At 33.4% G+C, this 24,533-nt stretch overlaps 1 protein-coding gene and 1 long non-coding RNA gene across 2 annotated transcripts in view; one reads left to right on the forward strand and one right to left on the reverse strand.

The window, feature by feature from the left end:
- LOC123678914 (E3 ubiquitin-protein ligase TRIP12-like) overlaps positions 1 to 24,025 on the forward strand; it is a 71,666-nt gene extending 47,641 nt beyond the window's left edge. The window contains exon 13 of the mRNA XM_045616184.1: positions 23,189 to 24,025. The gene's annotated coding sequence lies outside the window, so the exon portion shown is untranslated. The remainder of the gene's footprint in view (positions 1 to 23,188) is intronic.
- LOC123678917 lies at positions 827 to 9,277 on the reverse strand. Its single transcript, XR_006747314.1, has 3 exons — positions 8,807 to 9,277; positions 3,844 to 3,955; positions 827 to 1,514 (listed from the first exon to the last, which is right to left on the reverse strand). It is a non-coding gene; the product is annotated as an uncharacterized LOC123678917 (long non-coding RNA).
- Positions 24,026 to 24,533: the final 508 nt, after the last annotated feature.

Genomic DNA, 24,533 nt, shown 5'->3' on the forward strand with positions numbered 1-24,533 from the left:
GAAAATGATTCCCTTTCATTTTCCCCAACACTCTTTAACTTTGACTGAGAAGAATGTCAAATATATGTACCTGAAATTGTATAACTCTTTACCAAGAAAGATTCAACAAATGGATAATTTCAAAAATTTTAAAAGAGAAATATTAAACTTTCTAATTGAAACTGAACCTTATAATGTTCAAGAATATTTAGATCACTGTAAGTGTAAAGGATTAGTATAGCTGATTTATATTAACTTGTATTCTATTTTTGTTATGACATGTTCTTCTTCATGTATTGTACATTGATTTGGGAATAAAATTATTTGATTTGATTTGATTTGAACGACCAAGAAAATGGAAATAAACTTTTTTGTAAAGAGAAACTTGTGAAAAAAGCAACTTCAATGTTTGTTGGAAAAATGAATCAGCCTCCTTCTCTCAATGTAAATGATCAACTAAATAAAAATAATTCAAATTCATTAAATATATGAATAAAAGGAACAAATTTCACACCGCAGTTAAATTCAAAATGGAAAAATTAATAATTGAGGACGAACAATCCATTGAAATGAATAAAACCAACATAAAAATGCGCTGCGTTCAAAGAGTTATATATGAGAGGATTTAATCTTATTTCCTCACTACGAATTCAGACAAAGAAAAATTTCTCTAAATTTTTAAAGCAGATTCGGTGAAAAGGTGAAAAAAAAAGGTGAAAAATATTACGAAAGACAACAATGACATAATTGGTCATATATACAATATACACTGTGGACTCCAAAAAGGTAAATGAAAGAACGAGCGCTCTAATGCTTCTGTCAGTGTATTATTGTTTATAACGATATGAATTCTCAAAGTAAATTTTATTTTCAACTTTATTTCACTTACCTTAATCAATTCGGTGAGAATGTTTTTCTTTCGAATTTTAAAAGACAGAAGTGTGTTAAAGACTACCAAAATATGCGACATATTCCATTTTTCTATCCATCACGTTAAAAGAAGCTCTGGTTCTCTCCAGATTTAGGACTCTGAATGCAAATATCCTTGTTCTCGAGGAGAAAATGAATGGACAATGATCTATCACATATTTGATCCATGGAGGCAACTTTCCTCGTAAGACAGCAAAAGGATCCTTCAAGCAGCTCGTAACTAGAGCATCCAAACTTGGGATCGATTAAATATTCCCCATTTTCAATTAAATTATATGCCATGAAGTATATTAGTGAAGAGCAGTGCGTTCGTCACATCTTCTGTTCTTATCATAAAAAAATTATTCTGGAATTTTAGGCTTTACAGTAGATAAAAAGTGTGAGAACTCCTGATAAGGTGTTTTAGTCGGAACATTTTCAGGCCACAAATCAGTGGTTAAGTAAGCGTAAGTTTTTGCAATAGCTGCAAATGTAGCCTTGATGAAATTACCCAAACTACAAATGGAACCCCTTTGAAAGAGGTGTTAAATTTAAACATTCATCAGCTGATCTTCAATACCTTAAGCAATGTAAAGGCTGACTGGTTCTGGAATCTACCAATGGACCTAGAAAAAAAAGAAATCTTGAAAGTCAATTATATATTCCTCATGTTCCATTTTCCGTTCAAAAAAGTTCCGCGATTCGTGTAGGAGTTAACCTGAAATTTTTTATGATAACGATTCTTGTCACTAAAAGAAACACTAAACATTCTTAATGAATGATTTGAATTGAAATTAAAGGTCTGAATGGATTCGAATTTGGATCAGCACTTTAGGATTTCGAAATAAAAGAAACCATGTTACATGTGACCAATTTATTAATTTTGTTTTCAATGATTTTGGGGCATTGACTGCTAATCTCATTAGCTTTTTATCAATTTATTATATTGAAAATTTTTTTATAGGTCAGATATAAAACATGTAACATTCAACACTATAACAATGTTTGGTCATCAAAATTAACAATCGATCGTAGATATCTTGATTCATGCATAAGTTACAGGGAATTTCTGAAAAAGTACTGTAACAAATATTTTGCTATACATTTCTTGGTTTCAGTGCTGTTCCAGAACGTTTTTTTTTCTAGTTATTTTTATGGTTTATATCAAGAGCTAGAAATGGGGGGTAGTACTTGGAGAAATTAGACCACTCACCCCCCCCCCCAAGATTTTCAATATTTTGAATTAGAGAAATCTCGCAAAGACGAAAACGATAATTTCTCCATAAAATGAACCAATAATCATATCACTTCCGTAAAATCGACACATCAGTAAAAAATCGGACCCCTTTACGGTTTATGTGTTTATTATCGCTTTCAAGATGAGTACTTTATTGCACTACGAGCTCGTCTTTGTCCGAGGTTTATTATTTTCCTTTATCTAGCCGCTTTCTCGGCATCGCCCCTTATTCGCCATCTGAGATTTTTGAATTCGTCATCATTCTTTTCGATTTTTTGTATCATTCTCGTCCAAAAATTTCAATACTGGAGTTATCAAAGAACTGAACTGAGTAATTCGCATCGACAAATTGTCTGGGCTGTGTTGTAAAATTTATTGTGTTTCATTCAAATTGCAATTTATTTGTGAAGACATCTGTTTTGAATTGACTATATCTACAGGATATTCCTGAATTGGAGGAACAAATGAAAATGACAGATTTCTCGGATTATTTCAAGAAAAAAGTCCCATAACATGAGTCTGCAAACGCTCTGTTTTTGAGAAACAGGTGTTAAAAGTTCAACTTTTTCTCTCATAGCACCTTCCCTCCACAAGATATTCAACTTGAATTGGTATAGATATTCCAATTTGAAGTTTTTATCATGTGATCTCACAATTTTGAATGCAATCTACAGAAAAATTTAAAAAGAAACTCTGGTTCAGTACTACACTTTTTGGTTACTTGTAGTTTTGTCGTATCTGCAATCGATTTCGAAAAACAAATTCAAACAGCTCTATATAGTAATTCTCCGGGAAAACCGAATTATTATAAAGATCCAGTTAGGTAGCTGTGATAAATAAATAAATTTCAAGTTTTGTTACTTATTTACCAACTCTATAGCGAAGATTAATAAAGATTCGATAAACTGGTTAAGCATCATAAAAAAGTAGTACTACAAGAAACAGCCTCTATCTGGAAAACAAAGCATTTGCGGGCTCATGTTTATGGCCATTTCATTTTTAAAATAATCCAAGGAATCTCTCATTTCCTTCGTAACTTCAATTCAGGAACAAGATAAAAACAAACGAATTGGTATTAAAAAAAAATTATTTCCAGTAATTTGGTTCAAACTTCGTTATCAAACCTCTTTTTCTCACATGATAGATATGAGGAAACAATGTCGTCAAAAAATTTTTTTCGAATTTGATGACAAAAATGATACAAAAAATCTAAAATAATGGGTAAGTGTATACCAATGACAAAAGCAAAAATCACATATGGCAAAACAAGGGGGACGTCGTCAAAACGGTTTGGTAAAGGAAAATAATGAACCTCGGACGTAGAGGTGCTCGTATTGCAATAAAAGTAATCATCTTGAAAACATTAATAAACTCAGAAATCGTAAAAGGGTCCGATTTTTTGCTACCGCATCGATTTTAAAGTAAAAAGAATAGTAGTTCATTTTATGGAAAAATTTTCGTTCTTCGTCATTAAGAGAATTCTGAAATTTTATCTTTTGGAAATCTTGGGAGGGGGGTAATTACCCCTCGGTACCTACCCGTCCCTATGTCTACGCTCTTGATTCCGTAATTTAAACCCTTGTATAAGAATCGATTATCGAAAATTATTTAGTTCAGAATTAAGAATAAGTACTTCTTCTTCTTGGCGTGCCCTATCCGTTCCGGACGTTGGCAATCAACATGGCAAGTTTTATCTTGTTCGCTGCGTAGGTACTTACTTTTCAGAAAGTCTGCCGTACACCCCCAGAATTCCTTATTTATTCATCGTCCAAATATTCTTCGTCCGTCTCCAAATTCTATGAGTGCCGTGAAGAAATTCCATCATCTTGTCTACAATAAACCACAGTTTAAATATTTACAATCTAACTCTTTGAGCAAATTCTAACTGTTCAATCGAAAGAGCACCCAGACCTGGAAATGTCATTTATAGAAGAGAAATTGATCATTAATAATAAATTGCCTTTATTAAAAAAAAGAAGAATACATATCAAGAGGCGAAGTTTAGCATAGCTACTTTTTCTCAACCTCTTAAAAGTAAAACAAAAATTCTTAATATCAAAAAAAGTACAATACTTGAGAATAATAATTTTTCTAATTCAGAATTCCAAGAAATCTCTGCCTGGTAAGTAGAGTTTGGAATTGTCAGGTCAACGAACTTTCGGTGGATACATTCACAAAATGTAAATGAAACGTTGAAAAATTTAAAACCTTCAGGGAAATCCCTTTTTGAGTACTTCATCTGTTACATATTATTGTGTGAATGTTCGTTATTTTTATTATGAATTCAAATTTGTTGTTGGTATCGATGAATACGCAAAGTAGGTATAAATAAAATTATTCATTATATTTTCAGGAATTCAATAGAATATTAGGCACAAAAAATTTGCACTTCTCAAGGTGTATCTACTAGTATTAATAACCTTCATAGAACGTAAGAGTTAAATATCAGAACCATTTCGAAACGAAAGCTTATATGTATAGACATTTAAGAAATATATAATTTTCAATATCGAAGAATCCGATTCTGAAAAATTGAAATTTGTAAAACAAAAATATATTCAGCAAAACAAGTAATTGACTCAACAATATGTGAATGATAAAGTTTTCAACATTTCAACTATAATAGTTATCAATAGGGTAGTAAAGATACGACAAAGAAAATATGATGAGGAGTTAAACGAAAAATTTGAACAGATGAGTCACATTCTCCAGTATTTGAACGTTAAAAACATTTTCAGAATATGTAATATATTTTTCCATATTCAACATGTATGTTATTTTAGTAATTAATTTTTATTTGGTTTGTCGTGCTGAAATTTATTGCAAATGCAAAACTAAGCATTTGAAATTCTCATTATTGCTCTCCTACTTTTTGTAAGATCACACAGCCGCCTTATAAATGACTTGAATGACTTGAAACATTGAAAACCACCAAGTAAAAACCGATCTGAAATTCTCGGCGATATACGGACCATACCGTTTATTTAAGAACAAAAATAACGGTAACTTTTAATACCATTTTGGGACTTCTAATCTCCACTAAATTTTTCATTTCAAATTTCAAGAATGGCAACTATTCGAAATGTATGTATACCTGCATATTTCTTCATTCTTCATGCATATAACTTTCTCTGTAATCTCCTGATATACACCACCCTTATAAGTCATCTTTGTAACTGTCATAACTGAATAAACAAACTGAAAATAAGTTCGGTTGACATGAAAACAAGAAATGTTTTGTTTAGGTCAATCGTTCTACCACATTAAGATTATTATACGTCTCTCTTATCTAATTTGAAATCGAAGTTCATCACTAGAACACAAATAATCCTGAATAGAGGCATGAGAATGGTTCTCAGATGTGGTAGAAGAACATCAATCAGGTCAAACAAAGAATATATTTCAAAACATTAGATTTAATATACAAAAATTGAAGCTAAAATGTTATCAGATTATTTATCTGAGGAAATGAGATGTTTCTGAGGTTCATCAGTGTGATACCATTAATCAAAATAGTTTTTTTGTTGATACATTCAGCACTGAATTTTTCAATGAGTTCCACTTCTATTAGAGGTTTGATATGTTATAATAAATTGCCTAATATGTTAAAGAACTGCAACAAATATGTCACTTCAGGAAATTTTCAATCCTAATCCCTAATCTTTGCTTCTGTTGTTGTTATTGCTTGTCCCATCTAGATTCTAGACCTAGAGGTACATTAAGTGTTAATGTTAACTTCATTTTACTTTCACGTTTGTAATCGGCGTTATTTTATACAAGTTCGTGAATTTTAAGTTACATATTGTCAATTTTAATCATAGTAAAAACTCGAAAAACATGGATATTGTGTCAAACATCCGGAAATGAAAACCTAACCTATCATAGGTGAGAACTTTTGAGTCCATAGGCGTAGAATACATCTCGTCTATGGCGTAGTATTTGCGAGAAATCGAAAACTTGATTCAATGCTAACTGTTCATGACAAATGAACTGTTGCGTTTTACCGTATTTAATACGTAGAGCTAGTTAGGACTGTATTGACCCCGGTTAAGCTAGCAGAACCACTTTCGAATTTACGATTTTTTTTTTGGCCATAATTTTAGGCTCATTTTAGGCTAATTTATTACCCTATTCAAAAATTTTTTGCTCCTTAATTGTCGGAGAAATCGCGGGCTCTGCTAGCTTAACGTTAAGCTAGCAGAACCACCAAGCTAATCGATATCTTATGGATAATAGGATAACACCATAATTTTAGGCTCTTTTTAGGCTCACGTTTGAACCCATTAACAAATTTCTGAATATACGTTTTTCTAAAAAAACCCTGGGTTCTGCTAGCTTTACGGTTAAGCTAGCAGAACCCAATCGTAAATAAAGACCTCAGAATAATTTGAATATCATAATCATTTTAGTATCTATTCAAGCTAATTAATTACCCTATTCCGAAATTTTTTGCTCTTCAAATTACCGAGAACTCGTGAGAACTTCTACTGCATTCATCCAATTCCGTCAGTACGTGAAAAATGCAAATCTCATATGAATATGGAAAAAATTATTACTGCATAATTTTAGGCTCAATTCAAACTAATTAATAACCTCATTTCGGAATTTTTTGCTCCTCAGATTACCGAGATCTCATGAGTTCCACTACTTCATTCATTCAATTCCGTAAGTACGTGAAAATTGCAAATCTCATATGAATTTGGAAAAAATTATTACGTCATAATTTTAGGCTCTATTCAAACTAATTAATTACCCCATTCCAAAATTTTTTGCTCCTCAGATTACCGAGTACTCATGAGTACTTGCATTCATGCCATTCCGTCAGTACGTGAAAAGCGAAAATATGAATATGGAAACAATTATTATGGCATAATTTTAGGCTCTATTCAAACTAATTAATCAAGCAATTCCGAAATTTTTTGCCCCTCAGAATACCGAGAACTCATGAGTTCTACTACTACATTCATGACTCGGTGTTTAATCGAATATTGTCTATGGTCTCATGATATGATAACTGTTTATTCAGTTAATACTCATTCGAATATTCCACCTATTACTGTACTGGATCTTTGTTGATATCTAGCAAAAAAATATGCATAACTATTCAACAGATCTATTTAACGAACAGGTAATATTGTTATCTGATGATGAATGTAAAAACGTTCGTAATTTTTGGAAAGTCCAAACTCCTGGTTTCTCCGAAAATATTGTCATATTTCCATAATCAAATTGTCGTTTGTAAAATCCTGCAATTAGTTTTATTACATGAGAACCTACAAAATACAATAGATTCTCCAATAGACGCCAGTAAAACCTTCGCTGGGACACTAAATTATACTTAGACCCATTACAGGTATTTATTTGGGTTTCGGAGAAGTACAGATTTCCGAGCAGATTTCTATACTTTGAACCTCGCTTTGAACTTGAATTTGCTAGAAACCCAGAATAATCATGTTTATCAGTTTTTATTGCTCTGAGACTGAAAAAACCAGATGCGGACTGCTATTTTATGTTATATGATGCGTAATACTCTATGTAAAAAAATTACCAGATGGGGAAGTTTCATAAATCTCATTACCCTTCTCAAGAAACAGCATCGTTTGTCTTTTGCCTTTAGAGCTAGTGGCCCGAATAGTGTAGTATAGGTTGTTATTGTACCATGAATTCCAAAATTGTAGATAGACCTGGAAGACGAGAAAATGTAAACAGAGCACTTGTTATTGAGCTTTTCAAAGAAAATGAAAAACTCATATATGAAAATAATAAAGTCATCTCGAAAGTTCATCCAATTTGGCAGGAGTTGGCTGGGCGGTTAAAATTATCACCGAGATCACTGAATTCTTTGGCATGAATGCAGTAGAAGTACTCATGAGTTCTCGGTAATCTGAGGAGCAAAAAATTTTGGAATGGGGTAATTGATTAGTTTGAATAGAGCCTAAAATTATGGCGTAATAATTTTTTCCAAATTCATATGAGATTTGCATTTTTCACGTGATGACGGAATTGAATGAATGAAGTAGTGGAACTCATGAGATCTCGGTAATCTGAGGGGCAAAAAATTTCGGAATAGGGTAATTAATTAGTTTGAATACAGCCTAAAATTATGCAGTAATAATTTTTTCCATATTCATATGAAATTTGCATTTTTCACGTACTGACGGAATTGGATGAATGCAGTAGAAGTTCTCACGAGTTCTCGGTAGTTTGAAGAGCAAAAAATTTCGGAATAGGGTAATTAATTAGCTTGAATAGAGCCTAAAACTATTATGATATTCAAATTATTCTGAGGTCTTTATTTACGGTTGGGTCCTGCTAGCTTAACCATAAAGCTAGCAGAACCCAGGGTTTTTTTAAAAAAATGTATATTCAGAAATTTGTTAATGGGTTCAAACGTGAGCCTAAAAATAGCCTAGAATTATGGTGTTATCCTATTTTCCATAAGATATCGATTAGCTTGGTGGTTCTGCTAGCTTAACGTTAAGCTAGCAGAGCCCGCGATTTCTCCGACAATTAAGGAGCAAAAAATTTTTGAATAGGGTAATAAATTAGCTTAAAATTATGGCCAAAAAAAAATTCGAAAGTGGTTCTGCTAGCTTAACCGGGGTACTGTATTGGATGTTGCGGCAGCAGACACAATTACAGATTCCAGATCAGTAAGAGACTGAATATAAAATGTCTTACCGAAAGCCAATGATGTTGGGGGCTTCCTTGAATTCGTTGGCATGGAGGGATCCCTCAAAGGTGATTTCCATTCACTGGATGTTAATCCTTCTTAACACTTCAATCGAAGTAAACTAATTCTAAACCACTGTCTCTATCAGTTATCAACACTATCAAGAGTTGTTTCAATAAACGCGGGTACATTAAATAAGCGAGAAAATTTCAAACATAAAGGGCACAACAAATTTGCGGATGTCACTTTTCGAGTTATCAGAAAGGCAACGAAACTTCAATACACACTTCGCGATGTTCTCAAGACAATTGTTCTTTCATAGTACAAAAAGTAGTTCATTATGGGCACGTAATTTTCCAAAAGTTTGACATTTTACAATTCAGCAACCCACATTGCAAGCATTCGCACCGTGTGTTGCCGACACAACATGAACATTAATTAAGTTAATTTTTTTTCATTTCTTTTATTTTTTGGTGGAATGTGAGCTGCAACAATGTAATTAAGAAAATTCTCAATTTCAATTCGATGCGTTTGATTTGTCATCTGTGGCATTTGTTGTCTCCGTTCTTTTCATTTCCATAGTAAAATGAAAACATATTTAATTCGATCAGTGAGTCTTGATATAGCATCCATAGTGATCACATCTGCGTCCAGTAATCAATATTAGGTTAATTTACATCGTTTTTTTTAATATCGGTCGAATTCTGAAAGTTATTATTTTTTTGATTCACTCATTTTCTTTAATTTCGTCAATTGTCTGGCGGTGGAGGGCCACCGCCAGACAATTGTCAGCTTTTCCAGGGGATGTAGCTAACAATTGTATTTGTGATTGATCAGTTTGTGTTTTTTTCAAGTCTCAAATAAGAAAATATTATTTTCTGCGTTTTTCATTTATTCACTTCTCTGAAGAATCTTTTTAATTTCGCTCACATGAATTGATTTTTGAAACCATCCATATAAGGGTTCTCATTCTACTTTAACGATGAAACATTTGAAAACCCCTTATTTATTGTTGTAGGAGATTATATCGGAGAGTTGATAGCAAGATTCCAGGAAACATGTCCAACATTTCCAGTTGCAACGAACTTGGAAATATTGAATCATATTATAATTGATTTTGAAATCATAATTTATGGCATCATTCCCTTGTCCTGCTATACTTGGAAAAAAATCCGGTACAAATGATGGATCCAGCGGTAAGTTGATTACTTACTTCAAATAAGTATATACAGGGTTGCCACTTTTTCAATAGGATTGTATTGGTAACTTTTAAACCATAAGAGTTAGAAGGTCGGTCAAGTAGACAAAAAGTTGCATGCATAGAAGCATTATCAAGCAGTTCAAACAAATCGAGATTATCAGGGCCGGTTTTCGAGATATCATAAGAAAAGTAAATTATGTCATTTTGATCTTTCTTTTTTTCCCACTTCATTTCAAATATCGTCAAAAAATGTCACAGGAATTTTTTATTTGACAGTGAATTATCCTCAATTTGACGTAATCAGATTTCGTATCCAACGTTTCGTACTCTCTGGGCTACCCTCAACCTCAATTTTTTCAATACGGACCTGCATATTTTATGACATTTTTCGAAATAACTTTCAACGCTGAATTCAACGATATATCATACAATGTCATTCAAAATAGATTTTCTGGTGATTTTGACCCTTATCCAATTTTCTTCGAGTCGGATCTGTATTACCTTCATTTAGTTTAATTAACAACATGCAATATGCAATAAATTTCGATAAGAAAATCAACTTACCCATCTTGAACTAAATGGAACGTATTAGAATCAGAGCAAGAAACCAGTATACTGGTTTCTTGGTTCTTCTTTTATAATTATCATTTAAATATTTCAATTCCTAATAATTTAACGAAAGTATCATTTAATGAAAGAAAAATCAAATGATTATTCGAAAGTAAATGAAAATTAATGAAGTAAGTGTTCGAAATGTCCACCATTTTGTAAAATGCACTTTACGGTTCTGGAACCCATACTTCTTATATAAGTATTTGCTTGTTTGATCTCCTTGAATACCTTCCAAACCATTCTCAATTTTCTCGCGAGGTAGCACTATTGTTGTATTTGTCATTTGTTCCGTTGGAACAAATTACAGTTTCGAAATTTATTTTGAGAGCATTATGATATAATTTTTGCAAGGCTTGGTATTCAAATTCAAAATCATTGTATTCGCGTCTCTTGACTATTTTATCAAGAGCAGTTTTTGAAAAATTCTATTGACTGGCCTCAGTTCTCGATTTTTTTTTTGAGTTCGATTGAATTTGGGTCAGAACATTGATATCGTTAATAGATTTGTTTTTTCTTACATACACACCATTAATTTTGGATGAGGGTCAAAATCTCCTAAAAATCAACTTTGAATGACATTGTATGATATATCGTTGAATTCAGCGTTAAAAGTTATTTCGAAAAATGTCATAAAATATGCAGGTCCGTTTTGAAAAAAATGAGGTTGAGGGTGGCCCAGAGAGTACGAAACGTTGGATACGAAATCTGATTACGTCAAATTGAGAATAATTTACTGTCGAATAAAAAATTCCTGTAACATTTTTTTATAATATTTGAAATGAAGTGGGAAAAAAAGAAAAATCAAAATGATATAATTTGCTTTTCTTATGATATCTCGAAAACCGGCCCTGATAATCTCGATTTGTTTGAACTGCTTGATAATGCTTCTATGCATGTAACTTTTTGTCCATTTGACCGACCTTCTAACTCTTATGGTTTAAAAGTTACCAATACAATCCCATTGAAAAAGTGGCCACCCTGTATAATTCTAATATTTAAGATCTTTTCGATCACCAACAAGTGAATGTTTTCGACACTACTAAAAAGTAAAACTGATTTATTTAATACGACTATTCGATAATAGCAGAGTGATCAAGTAATTAATTCAATTTCCGCAATCGAAAGTTATTTTCATCCCTAATTTGAGGGAATAAATTGGCACTTCTAATCCTTGAGGGATTAAAACCACTGTACTTTAATCTTATACAATGAATAATGGTTCCATAAAGATTCAACTTTGGTGACTTTTCCGAAAATAAACCAAGCAGCACATTTTCGACATTTGTTTATGAGATACCTGGTGTTTTATGTATTTTATATAAATGTTTAACCTTTATAGGTAAATCTTATATTCTTCCATAAATTTTCATGAAAATTTCAAGGGGTATGTCTAAGGTAATGATCAATATTCAATTTTTGACAATAATCGATTCAGAAATAATTAGATATCAGGAAGCCGATGATAGATATCTTGAACGTTCTCGACTTAGTTTCTTGAAAAATAAAATTACTTTCGAATATTTCGCTATATCTATCGTCAGAAGTCTTGCACCATGACTGGTGACAGATGACATCATTGAACCAATTATTGTTCCTCTGTGCTCCGGATTTGGGGATAATATTATTTATCAGGATGATAACGCCCCACCACCCTGCTCATGAAGGGTTCAAAACATTCTTCAAGAGAACAATATCCAGATAATGAACTAGCCAGCAAACTCACCAGACATGAATCCAATTGAGCACTTGTGGGATTACTTAGAGAGAGTAATATCCATTCGCCAAAACTCACCTTCAACTCTTTAGGAATTGAGTTTAGCCCTTCAGGAAGAATGGAACGATATGCCAGAAAATTTCATTGATGACTTGATTCTTATGATGCCTAGGCGTATTGGGCAGTTGATTTAAAGAAGTGGTGGTAATACAGACTATTGAATTTGGAGTCAGTTTGGAATAACTATAATTAATCAAAAATAAATAATCGAGAAATTTTGATTTTTTCCCATTTTTTATATTTTGTTTCATCCTGCATAAAACAAAGGGTAACAAACAAAGATTTTATATAAAATATATTGCAGTTGAAATAGAGGAAACTATTCATCTCATTTCCAGAACAGATTGTTTATTTCCTAAGAAACCTAGGAGGGCCAAGACTTTTGACGATGTGTGTATGATCCGTTATGAGTATTATATGAACGAAAAAAATTAATGAAAAAAACGTTGTGGACTTTTTCGAATATCTCGAACAGAAACCGAAATATGCATAGCGAAATATTTGAAAGAGTAATTTTTCAGCTCTGTTCTGTTCTGCAACTCCTCCGAGAACGAATCAAGATATCTATGATCTGCTTTCTGATATTTAGTCATTTCGAAAGAAGAGATTTGGGGTTCTTGCAGATTTTTTTCTCTGAGTATTATAGTTCTTGAGATGCTTTCAATGAGCATCAAATTTGGGACACCCCGTACTTAATCGGGTCGTGCATAAAATATAAAATGGTTTATGGGTACACCTTGGGAAGATTTTTCCCTCACTAATTTGTCTCGCCTTCGAGATTCGATTTTGTGCTACAAATCGTACATTTTATTTCTTTGGTCTCATTTTTGATTGTCTCTGGATTAGAAGTGCCACTTTAGCTAATAGGTTCCTAGTGTAATAATAATTTAGTCAATAAACTACTATACCTTTATAGATTAGTCGAGACCACATAATGAATACTAGAGGGTCTATTGGATTAAGTATGTAGTTCGTCAATGATTTGAAACTAGTTCAGAATCAGTTATGAATCTTCATTTTCAGTGGTAAGATTTGCATGCTTATTATATTTAAGTAATTTGAGTATAATATCAATGAAGCCTTCCTATTGACACAGACGCAACAGGAGATCTTACTCTTGAAAAAGTATAATAAATAATTTTATATTTAGGCAATCATATTTTATTCGTGGTACTTATCAGAGCACTCAGTAGTGACTCTGACTAGATCAAATTGCACGTTATATGTTATATCTATTTTCGTTGTGGAGTTTAATAGCCGGTCATGAGTGAGGTACGCAAATTGCTCAAGTAAATAGACATTGTTTCTATTAACTTGACTAAACAGTCTATTTAATGCACCACTTGCTTAAGTACTGCATCGAGTGGTTCATACTTCTCGATTTCTGTAACTTTCTTTAACTACTTGACACGTGTAAATTGGATATAATGGTGAATTTCAGCCATTTCAAATATACGAAAGTTTAGGTAATATTGTACCAGACTTCTATTTAGGGTATTTTCATTTGAAGAAATAGAAACACAAAGTTAGTTTGCGGCATAGCGAAGGATAATCTAGAATTCAACTAAACCACGATTTGAAAGCATCTCTATATTCTTCTGGAACTTGCACTCGAGCGGAAAATGTGTTATATTTTATTTGAATACTACATTATTTGTTATATTTTATGTTACCAATTCTATATCCTATATAAATTCACCGAATTATTTTTAATATCTGTATGCAATTCCTACACCTTTCAGTTGTTACCTTAATCAGATATCCGAATTTTTTGAGAAATCTATCACCATTCATACATTATCACGCATTACGTCAGTTGATTGTTCATTGAAAAATTTTCAAAAAAAAATTCATACATAAGTATCAAAATAACTGGTGGCAGGTTTCTCATGGGTTGAACGCCTTCTTATTTCGAAAGTAATTTTCAGCTTTTACGAAAACGATGCAGATCATTATGAGAATTTCAGAATCCCTAGAAGATAGTGAGGGAATAAAAATACTTCACCTATTGAATAGAGATAAAAAGATAATTGAGAAGTTGGAACTAAGTGCTATCAGGTATTTTTTAGTCATTCTGCTCACTTTGATTCCTGAATTTGAAACTGACCCTGAAGAGGTTTCTTTTGAAGGAATACTTCAAATTATTCATGAAATTTATCTCGAATATATGCATCAGTCAGACATCATTGAAGGTATCACTTCACTAGAAACGACTAATGTATTACACAAGGTACTCAGGAATACCAATGCAATAATATCAGTGAAGTACTGTGTGATGGAGATTTTGTCAATCATTTGTGCCAACTACTTGGAAGCAGCTTCAAACCTATTAGATAATAATATACATCAAACGCTTATTGATCTGGATCAACAATATAAATTCAAGTAAGTTATTCATTTAATTAGTTATATATTATATTTGATTCTTTATGTATTTATTGTGCAAAGTAAGTGTTAATTCAAGCGGTTTCTGAATATGTGAAGGGAGCAATGACCTCATCGGGAAACATGGGTGCCCGCAGAGGGGGGCCAGGGGGGGCCATGGCCCCCCCTGAGATTTTGATTGTCTCATTTTTCAGCACAACACCCTCAATATAACTTTCTCAATCCAAAGGGCAAAGACAAAAGGAAAATAATGGATTCACAACAATTTTCCGGTTTTCAATGACAATCATGGACGCCTTATCGTTTTTCAATAATTTTCATTTTGCCCCCCCTGAGAAAAATTTCTGCGGGCGCCCATGTCGGGAAATCCAGATCATTATGAGAAATTAAATGTTTAATACAGGGAGTCTCACGAATAACTGTACAGGCAAAATTTCGACTTTTGAGCACTACAACTTTTCAATCAGAAGAGATAGACAAAATCTGATACCCCATTTCCATTCTCTCTTTCTGTGAGTAACAGTTGATACCATAGAAATATTGAGACTTTTTTGACCTTTTTCTATTAATTATATTGATACAAACCAAACGAATCAGTAAATTAAATTAGAGTAAATTGCCATTCAAAGAAGCTTCGTGATTTGAAATTCCGTCGAAAAGACGAGCATGTCACTGGATTCTACGTAGAAAAGTGTCTATAATTTCACGAAGCTGTATGATCAGTATTAACGGATATATAAATTATTAACGATATCGTCATTTTTACAATGTTTGCTTATAGGTAACGCGGAAACGAAAGATAATAGGATAAAGTCCAATATTTACTCCCATAATATCCTATATTTGTAGTGAAAGCCTGTACAGTTATTCGTGAAACACCCTGCATAGAATCCGTAGGTGTGTAGGGGTGTACCAAAATTTTCAGGTATGAACGGACCACCTGATTATCATGAAATTTTGTTTATGGAAAAGTTCGAAAAATCCGTATTGTTTATCGTTTTGTTACGTATGACATTCGAGGAGATATGGCTCAGGAAAAATAGTTCTACAAAGGGTTCTAGCCCTTAAAAATTACTGAAAATCATTTTAGCCCCTTTTGGAGGTCCTAAATGACGGGTATTTGAGTTTGCGACGGTTTCTTGATCGTGCTTCAAATTTGAGAGCAAAAAAAACGCGTAATTTTCGCAACATTTTCAGGAATTCGTATATAACTCAAAAAGCACGCATTCTACATAAAATTTTGTTCTCTTCCTCTTCAAAGAATATCAAATTTAGTGTCTAACGGCGTTGAAACAATGGAATTGATTGAGCCATTCAGGAACAATTGACCGTCAAAGATAGATGATTTTTACAAACTCAGCCCAAAAGTTAACAACCCTCAACTTCTAACGCCTGTAGGTCAAAAAGGACTCTATTGGTTGAAAAATGCCATATAACAAACGGCTATGAAATTTAAGGTGAATCAGACGCTTCTCGAAATTTGAAATTCACTCACTCCAGTGCTGAGATATGAATTTTAATATGAAAGAGTTCGCAGCGCCATCTTTCTGCTAAGGTAATCCAACGCATACACCTTCGTCTGAACTCAAAACGTATCGAAAAGAATAAAGTGCTGCCTTTTCAAGCAGTGAAGTCAAAGGTAATAATAAATGGTGAAAGTGTTCTTATTAGTTCAGAAACTATGTTCCGCAGAATCCCTTCCAATAAGAAATCACTACAGGAGCTCAAATACTATTTCTCATTTGAATAAGCCCCCTATCGAATGAAATGATGTCGATAACCAAGAAATCAGATCTTTACAAAGTTTTCCCTGTAACCAAAAGGTTCGAATTCCAAATAGAAAGATTCGGATTTTGTTGTGAATGGAGGTTTCTTCTTATTGCACCGTGTTGCCTGAAACACCGGAGAAAAGTTTAAGACAGTCATCACAAAGTACCCGAACTACGATCATAGTAAATTTGGACAATTGTTTTGTTGTCATCTCCTTCTGTGATATTCAATAAATCGATGACCGCAACGATGCGGATAGAACGATTCCTTGTCAACGAAAACAACAAGATATGCCTAATTGCGATGCTCATGGATAAGTTCATAGGTGCAGGCATTCAAGTTAGACAGGCCCTTGAGGAGGATGCATATACAATGATTGTTATTTGTTATAACTAGAGAGATCCAGGCAAGGAGGGAATGTGTTAATTGTAGGGGAGGACGCAGATTTAATCGTTTTGTTGACTGACCAAATATAACTCAACAGCGGAGATCAGTCACGGCAACAAATTCCTAATGAAAGGCAGACAGGACAATCAGCACATCGTGATCTAAAATCCTAACAGCAAGATATCCTTAGGCTGTGACAAAACCTCTTCTTCTTTTTCCAACAAGGCAAGGTCGAATTCTTCCGAACTCTTGCCGAAAATCCTGACCCCCTAAGTGTTATCTCGGTTTTCTCGATCACAAAGGCACTCCTGACCAGGTTGCTAATGCTGGAGCGAAACTTACTACAGCAGTTTACTCAGGCAATAAAGGACAGCCTCTCAACCTACTGAGATTTCAACTTTTCTTGAGGATCTTCTGTGAGCACACTTTGAACTTGGAGTCGTTGCCTACCCTGAAATGGCCACTCAGCCATTATCACCCTCTGCAAGGGGCATGCATACAGTCGGTGAGGAGCATGTCATAATTATCGACTCTTCTGAACTACCGATTACTTCCGAAGACGAAGATGATCTGACAATAGAATGATCAACCGTAGAAGAGAGGGAATAGCAGCTAGAACTGCTTCCCTGAAGAAGGCGAATCCGTTACACATGATATATGGTGAATCATTGCAATATTTTAAGAATTCATAATTTGAAGTGTAGCAATTCCTGATAATCAGTATAACATTTCAAGATGCATCTGATTCACAATTAAATTTTATACATTTTTGATGGTTGTGTTGATGGCATTTTCCTATTGCTGATACATTGACCAGATAAATAGTTAATATCGTATGATATAATTACTCTATTGGAAATTATACCTATTTATTTTCATCAAGTATTTCCAAATATTAGCCGTATTATTTATTATTATTCACGATGAAAGTCGCTTAGGCTAAATACGGAAGATTTTCCTTGTTGACGTGGGATTCTACTTTTTCGAGGTATCCATGGAGGAGGTAGTTAGGTTATTTGTCAGCTGGGTGACGCTCTGTAGTAATCCATACTGACTAGCGTTCAATAAGATGCCTGCTATTTCGTTTGTTTGTCATCCCAAATTTAAGAAAATGGACCCTAACTTATTAATGGAATCCTTGAAATTAGATTGGTCCGAAGACGACCAAGTATTCCAAAATCCAAAGAGGACGTGCAAACAACCTGAAAAAAATTTATTAAAACCTAACGAAGTTGCTACAACAAATAGTGGCATTCTCAAAGTTGAAGCCATGGAAACTGAAACCACCCCCGTACCGGACTTATCGCCCAAAACCTCCAAAAAGCTGAAAAAATGCCCACCTATCATAGTAACTTCCAGAATAGAAGACTGTAGGAAATTCCACAACATGGTGAAGAAAATAGTAACCATCGATAACTTTAGTATAAAATATTACGCTGATGAAACAAAAATTTTTATCATCAACCATATTGATTATACAAATCTGATGAAATCCCTTAAAACAGATGATATTCAGGGTTATTCTTTCTGTGCTAAAGAAGAGAAAAAGAAGAAGATTGTTGTTACGATAGCTCAGAAAATTTAGAAAAATAAGGAAAAAGAATTTGAGAAAAAGAATACACAAAAGATACGTTGGAAGCACTCGACCTACCTTTGTTGGAATGAACGCCAGAGTTGGAGATGGTACTTCCCAGTATCTATTGTCTTGAGAGAACTTGCAGAAAATAGCGAAAATGTCCAAAAATTTCGTGATTTCGATTGAATCAATTCACGGCGTAGCGCACTTTTTGGAACGAGAATTCGAACTGATCTCTCGCCCATATGTCACCATATGCAGTCCGAGATTTCCCAACGTATTTTATTACAACTAAATGAAATGAACAAAATGAACGGAATAAATGTGAACATTAATTAAAGAAATCGACGCATTGATTCAACGATTGTTTCGAAACAAAATAAATAATTATATAACTGAATTTAGAATAAAATAAGAACAAAATAAACAATGAGTGTTGCATTAACACTGGAAGCAGCTTGTTTTACCACCGAAGAGGAAATTAAGGCACGCTTATTGAGCGATCACAATTTAAAATCTGAAGATGTGAACTGCCTTAAAATGAAGGGGAAAAATGGATCATCGCATTCATTCCTCGTTTCAGTGCCTAAGGCAATAAATCTCAAAGATCTCAGGAAAACCTCAGAACTGGACCACATTAAACTTGAATGGCAGAGATATTCAAAAAAATCTAAAGTTCCGCAATGCTTCCGCTGCCAACGGTTCGGCCACGGATCTAGCAACTGTTTTCTCCAGCCAAGATGCATCAAATGCGGTAAAGACCACCAGACAAAGGACTGCCCAATTAAAGGAAGAACTGATCAAGTGAATTGTGCAAATTGTTCCGGACCCCACACGGCCAACTATACGAAATGCCCCATTTATACAAGGTATGTCGAGTCGCATTCTAATGTAACCGCTCCACCCGAAATTCAAAAACCTAGTCCACTTTCCTCAAAACCCAGTCCACCTTCCCCTAAACCCAAACCAATTCTTAAACCTCATAACTTGAATTATGTCAACGCTGTTAAGAATATTAACACCCAACCCAATAATTCTAATGCAACAGATTTTTAAGAGCTTCTGAGAGAAATCAACGAATTGAATGAGATTTGTAACATATCTCAACTTATATCTCTCATAAGAGAATTAAAAGTTTCGCTGAAAAATAGTACTTCTCCCATGGAAAAAATCCAAATCGTGACTAATTTAGCCCAGAAATATGGTTTATAAAAACAAAAAGAAAAATATCAACATTATATCGTGGAATGCCAATGGCATCAGAAACAAAATTAATGAATTGGAAATATTTACGAACGAAAACAAATTTGATATAGTATGTATTCAAGAATCAAATTTAGGTACCACTAAACCTCCCAAACTTCGAAATAACTATTATTACAATAAACCGAAACCGAAATCAAATGGAGGTCTTCTAATTTATTATAAAAAGCATCTAACCCCAATAGAAATAGTAACGCGTACCGTTAATTTAGAAAGCCAGGCAATTAAAATCGAGGATTTTACAATAGTGAATATTTACAATGATCATAAATCCCCATCAAACGAACTGACAACCCTAATGGCGCTAGGTCATAAAACCCTCATTACAGGCGACTTCAATAGCCGGAATACCCTATGGAATTGCCGGACAAACAATAAAAATGGAAAGTTGCTTCAAAATTTTCTAAGAAATTCAAACTACATTCTGAACTATCCTCATAATTCATATACTTTCTATCCAACAAGAAACGCAAATCCTTCAACAATAGATCTGATGCTCACAAAGAACCTATCGATAAGGGAACCTATTGCGATCAACGACCTTGATTCAGATCATCTACCTGTATTTTCGGTAATCTCAAACTCCATTGCTTTCAAGACCATTTACAAACAAAACTATACTTACTCAACTGACTGGAAAAAATTCAAAGATAGGTGCAACCATTATATTAAGTTGAATCATCAAATCAATTCCACACCTGAAATAGATGAAGCTGTTGAAAATATCACAACATCCATTCAAAAATGCTTTAAATCCTCAACTAAGAAAACGCCCGAAAGAAGCAATTATCCAGAACTTCCCGCTGATATAAGGGAACTCATTCGTAATAGAAATAGAATCCGTAAACGCCTTCAATGTAATTTCGACAATAACCTTCATCAAAAATACAAGGAAGCTGTCGACTTGATAAGATCGTCATTATCTTCTTTAAAAACAAAAAGATGGGAAGATTTTACTCGTAATTTAAATAATTGAAGCGATATGTGGAAGATGGTCAAATCCTTGAAACTCAGAGATAGTCCTCGTAAAATTCCACACCTTCAAAGCCACCAAGGTCTCTTATTCAATGACAAGGACAAAGCAGATCATATAGCCGTGTCATACGCGGAAACCCACGACTCCACGAAATCCCTTTCAAATACAGAAACGGTCAATTCAGTAGATCAAACAATAAAAACTTTTCTGGAACTTCCATTAGTCATATCAGGTGAAAATTTGACGTCCCCTGCGGAAATTAGAAATATCATAAAATCTTTCAAAAATAGAAAAGCACCCGGCGAAGACCGTATCAGCAATAAAACTCTGAAAAATCTACCACGAAAATCGATTGTTCAACTAACGAATATTTTCAATAGCTGTCTCCGGCTAAATTATTTCCCAACCATGTGGAAAAATGCAATAGTTTACATGCCATCAACACAACCATTGTCAGACAGAAGGTCTCCAACGCCATTATGTAGGATTCATAATCGAAAGTAACCCAAGGAGAATGCATGTCATCAAGGGAGGATAGCGATATACCGGTTTAACCCTTATTAGGGATCATCAGTACCGCATAACCCTACCCAAGATGACAAACAAGGTTGAAGGAAAACAACTTTTTTTTTTGCTGTACAGCAGTTTAATATAAATTTCTATAAAATATGTTACAGAGTTATATATACAAGGGGATATATACAATGTTTACATGCTTCTTAAAGTATGAGTTGCAGACTAGTACCTAACTCAAAGTTTTATTTAGTATTGAAATTTGGATAATGGATTACATAGGTTTTATAAAAGAGAGTGTAAATTTTTACTGAGGCATGTCGAGTGCTTGAAGGAAAACAACTGTCGCTCAGTTGGGTTAACAAGAAGAAGGTGGTTTAGGAAGGGATCGGGAAAGGGGTTGGATTCACATCATCAAGTGTTGAATTAGTTTATGTTTAATTTTCCTAACTGGAATTGAATAATTATTGAGGTGCGATGTCTTTTTCAGTTTTGTTATTTTGATTCCGAAAAATGATCGAGTTTCGTTTTTGATAACATTATATAATGAGTCTATTTGAGAGTCTTTTTGGAGATCGCTAGTTTTGGTTTCTTTGGGCTTATTGAGTATAATCCTTAAGTATTTGTTCTGAATACGTTGTAGTTTGTCATAATTTGTTTTTGAAGTTTTACTCCAGACCGGGCTCGCATATAGAATCATTGGCCTTATAACCTGTTTGTATATTTTAAGTTTAGATTTGATACTAAGTTTACTATCTCTACAAATCAATGGGAAGACGCTACTGAGTTGCGAGTTGGTTTTCCTAATTATTTCATGAATATGTTGATTGAAATTCGATTTTTTATCAAGAGTGACCCCTAAATATTTCAAATAATTTTTCTCTTCTATAGGCTGGTTATAAAATAACAATAATTTGTTGTTTGATACACGTCTTTTATTAGTGAAGTTAATTAAGTTGGTTTTGGATGCATTGATTTTGATTTTCCATCTGTGATAATATTCCTCCAAAATGGTCAGGTGCTCTTGAAGATATTTGGTTGATTGCGGTTTGGACCAGGACTCAGAAGTTATGGCCGTGTCATCCGCGAAAAGATAAATCAAGATCCATCTCAAACACGCTATGAAGGCAGCATCTCATCTATTCTAAAAACACTTCAATTGACCCCTGGGGAGGCCTATATACTCCTATTATCAATTGCTTGTTGTTTGAACTCCGCATACCGGCTATCTCTACAGTATTAGCTACAGAAAACTGCTTCAGTTCAGTTACGCTTTCATATTTATTATTGGTGTTTGCAAGCAACAGTATTCCACTATATCCCCGAGGTCTACAGAAATGATCGATTACATTGTATCCCTGGATCTTCAATTCTCCAATGATCTCATCCGATATCCAATGCTCTGTGATAATGGCGGCATCAACATTTTCCTCTGAAAGAACTTCCTCCAAAAGATCTGCTTTGTCTTTAATGGATCTTATATTTATGTTGAGAAGATTAAAAAGCTTGAGAGGAGATTTAATTATCTGTTTGCTTTCGGGTTGTCCGAAAAAAAAATCGCTTGACCATAACTCCTTTTGGCCAGAAATCTTCTTTGTTCACCTTTTCCAACAGTTCGAAATCAATGCCCAATTTGAATGATGAACTTGTGCTCTCATACCTCGCGTGCTTTTTGTCATATTTCGACCAAATTTGATAGGTATAGATTTTCAGGATGGGATATAAATAATTTCGTAGGAATTTTAGTTCTTTCAAATAAAGGATACTGTTTGAGTGTGCAAAAATAATCTATAATAACGTTCTGTTGAGGACTGACTGGATTAAGGACGAGAGCTGAGTTCCACAACTTTTGGCTGAATTCATTTTTATTAATGATTTGTCATGTAGTAAGTATGCAAGCGGTTTTTTAAAATTCGTTTTCTTTATTTTTCAGTCTTCAATGCTCATGACCAGAGAAAATTCAGAAACAAGAAAAAAGGGGATTTCAAAATCCATTTGTCGCAGTGCGGTCAAGACTGAATTTTGACACATAGGTAGGGGGAGCTGTTCAACAGTTACTACGCTCTCGTTTTTAATTGAAGCTGATCTCTTTCTACGATAATCATACGATATGTCATCAACCAATATGTTTGCATCAATATGGAGTTCAATTCATACACAGTTTTCAAGAAAAATTCTGTTTTACGAAAAATTAGATTTGGCTAACTGTGTCCACCCTATGGTACACTATTAATCATGGGGTTAGGTCACAGTTAACCATTGTGTACACAGTTAACCACATAGAACCTATTTTATATAATTTACATTGCGTTCTGATGACAGAACTCGTATTATTTATTGTTTTTACATATATACAGACTTGCCACTTCATATTTATTTTATATTGCAGAATTATATTTATATTATATTGGAGAATTATATTTTTATTATATTGGAGAATTATATTCATATTTTATTGAAGAATTATATTTATATTATATTGGAGATTTATATTTATATTATATTGGAATTATATTTATATTATTTTGATGAAAAAATTTTTATATTTGTCTCTACAAGACGTATACAGCGTTGAATTGGAGCACAGGTAACTTCGCATTTAAGAATTATAAGGATGGTTAATTGTGTACAACAGTGTTGTTGAACAGCTCACCCTACTTATTTGTTATGAAAATATTCTTTCACTAGTTTCTCGATATTTATGTTATATGTAAAGTTGTTAAAAGTAAAGTTGTTACATGTTAAGTTGTACCTATCTTTTCATATAAGATCTGTGATATTAAATTTAGTAAAATATAATATTTGATATATACCTTATTTTCATTTATCGATACCCATACCCGTCTCAATTATTATATTTTACACTTTATTCAACAGTTGTTGAATGAACTATAAATTATACCTAATAGTTATTCCTGGTGACTGAAAATTCTTCACTTTATTCATAAACACATTGGCAAAATTAAAGGAACGAACAAAATCCCCACGAAATTTATATTTCAATTTCTCTTGAACCCTTCGGGTGATTTCAGCTTTTTTTAATTATATCTTTATTGTATGGGAATATCAAATGTAATGGCGCAGGCGCAAGTAATAGTAATAGTAGTGGTTATAGTAAAATTTATTCAACATCAAAATTTACATGTTATGTCAAATTATTCATATTATAACATACTTGAACTTAAATATTCTTCTATGCTATAAAAAGAACCGTTAATTAAAAACTCTTCGATGGTTCGATCAAATTTATTAATTGGCAGGGTTTTCATTCTTGATGG

This window comes from Harmonia axyridis, chromosome 4, assembly GCF_914767665.1.
Source record: "Harmonia axyridis chromosome 4, icHarAxyr1.1, whole genome shotgun sequence".
Taxonomy (NCBI): Eukaryota; Metazoa; Arthropoda; class Insecta; order Coleoptera; family Coccinellidae; genus Harmonia; species Harmonia axyridis.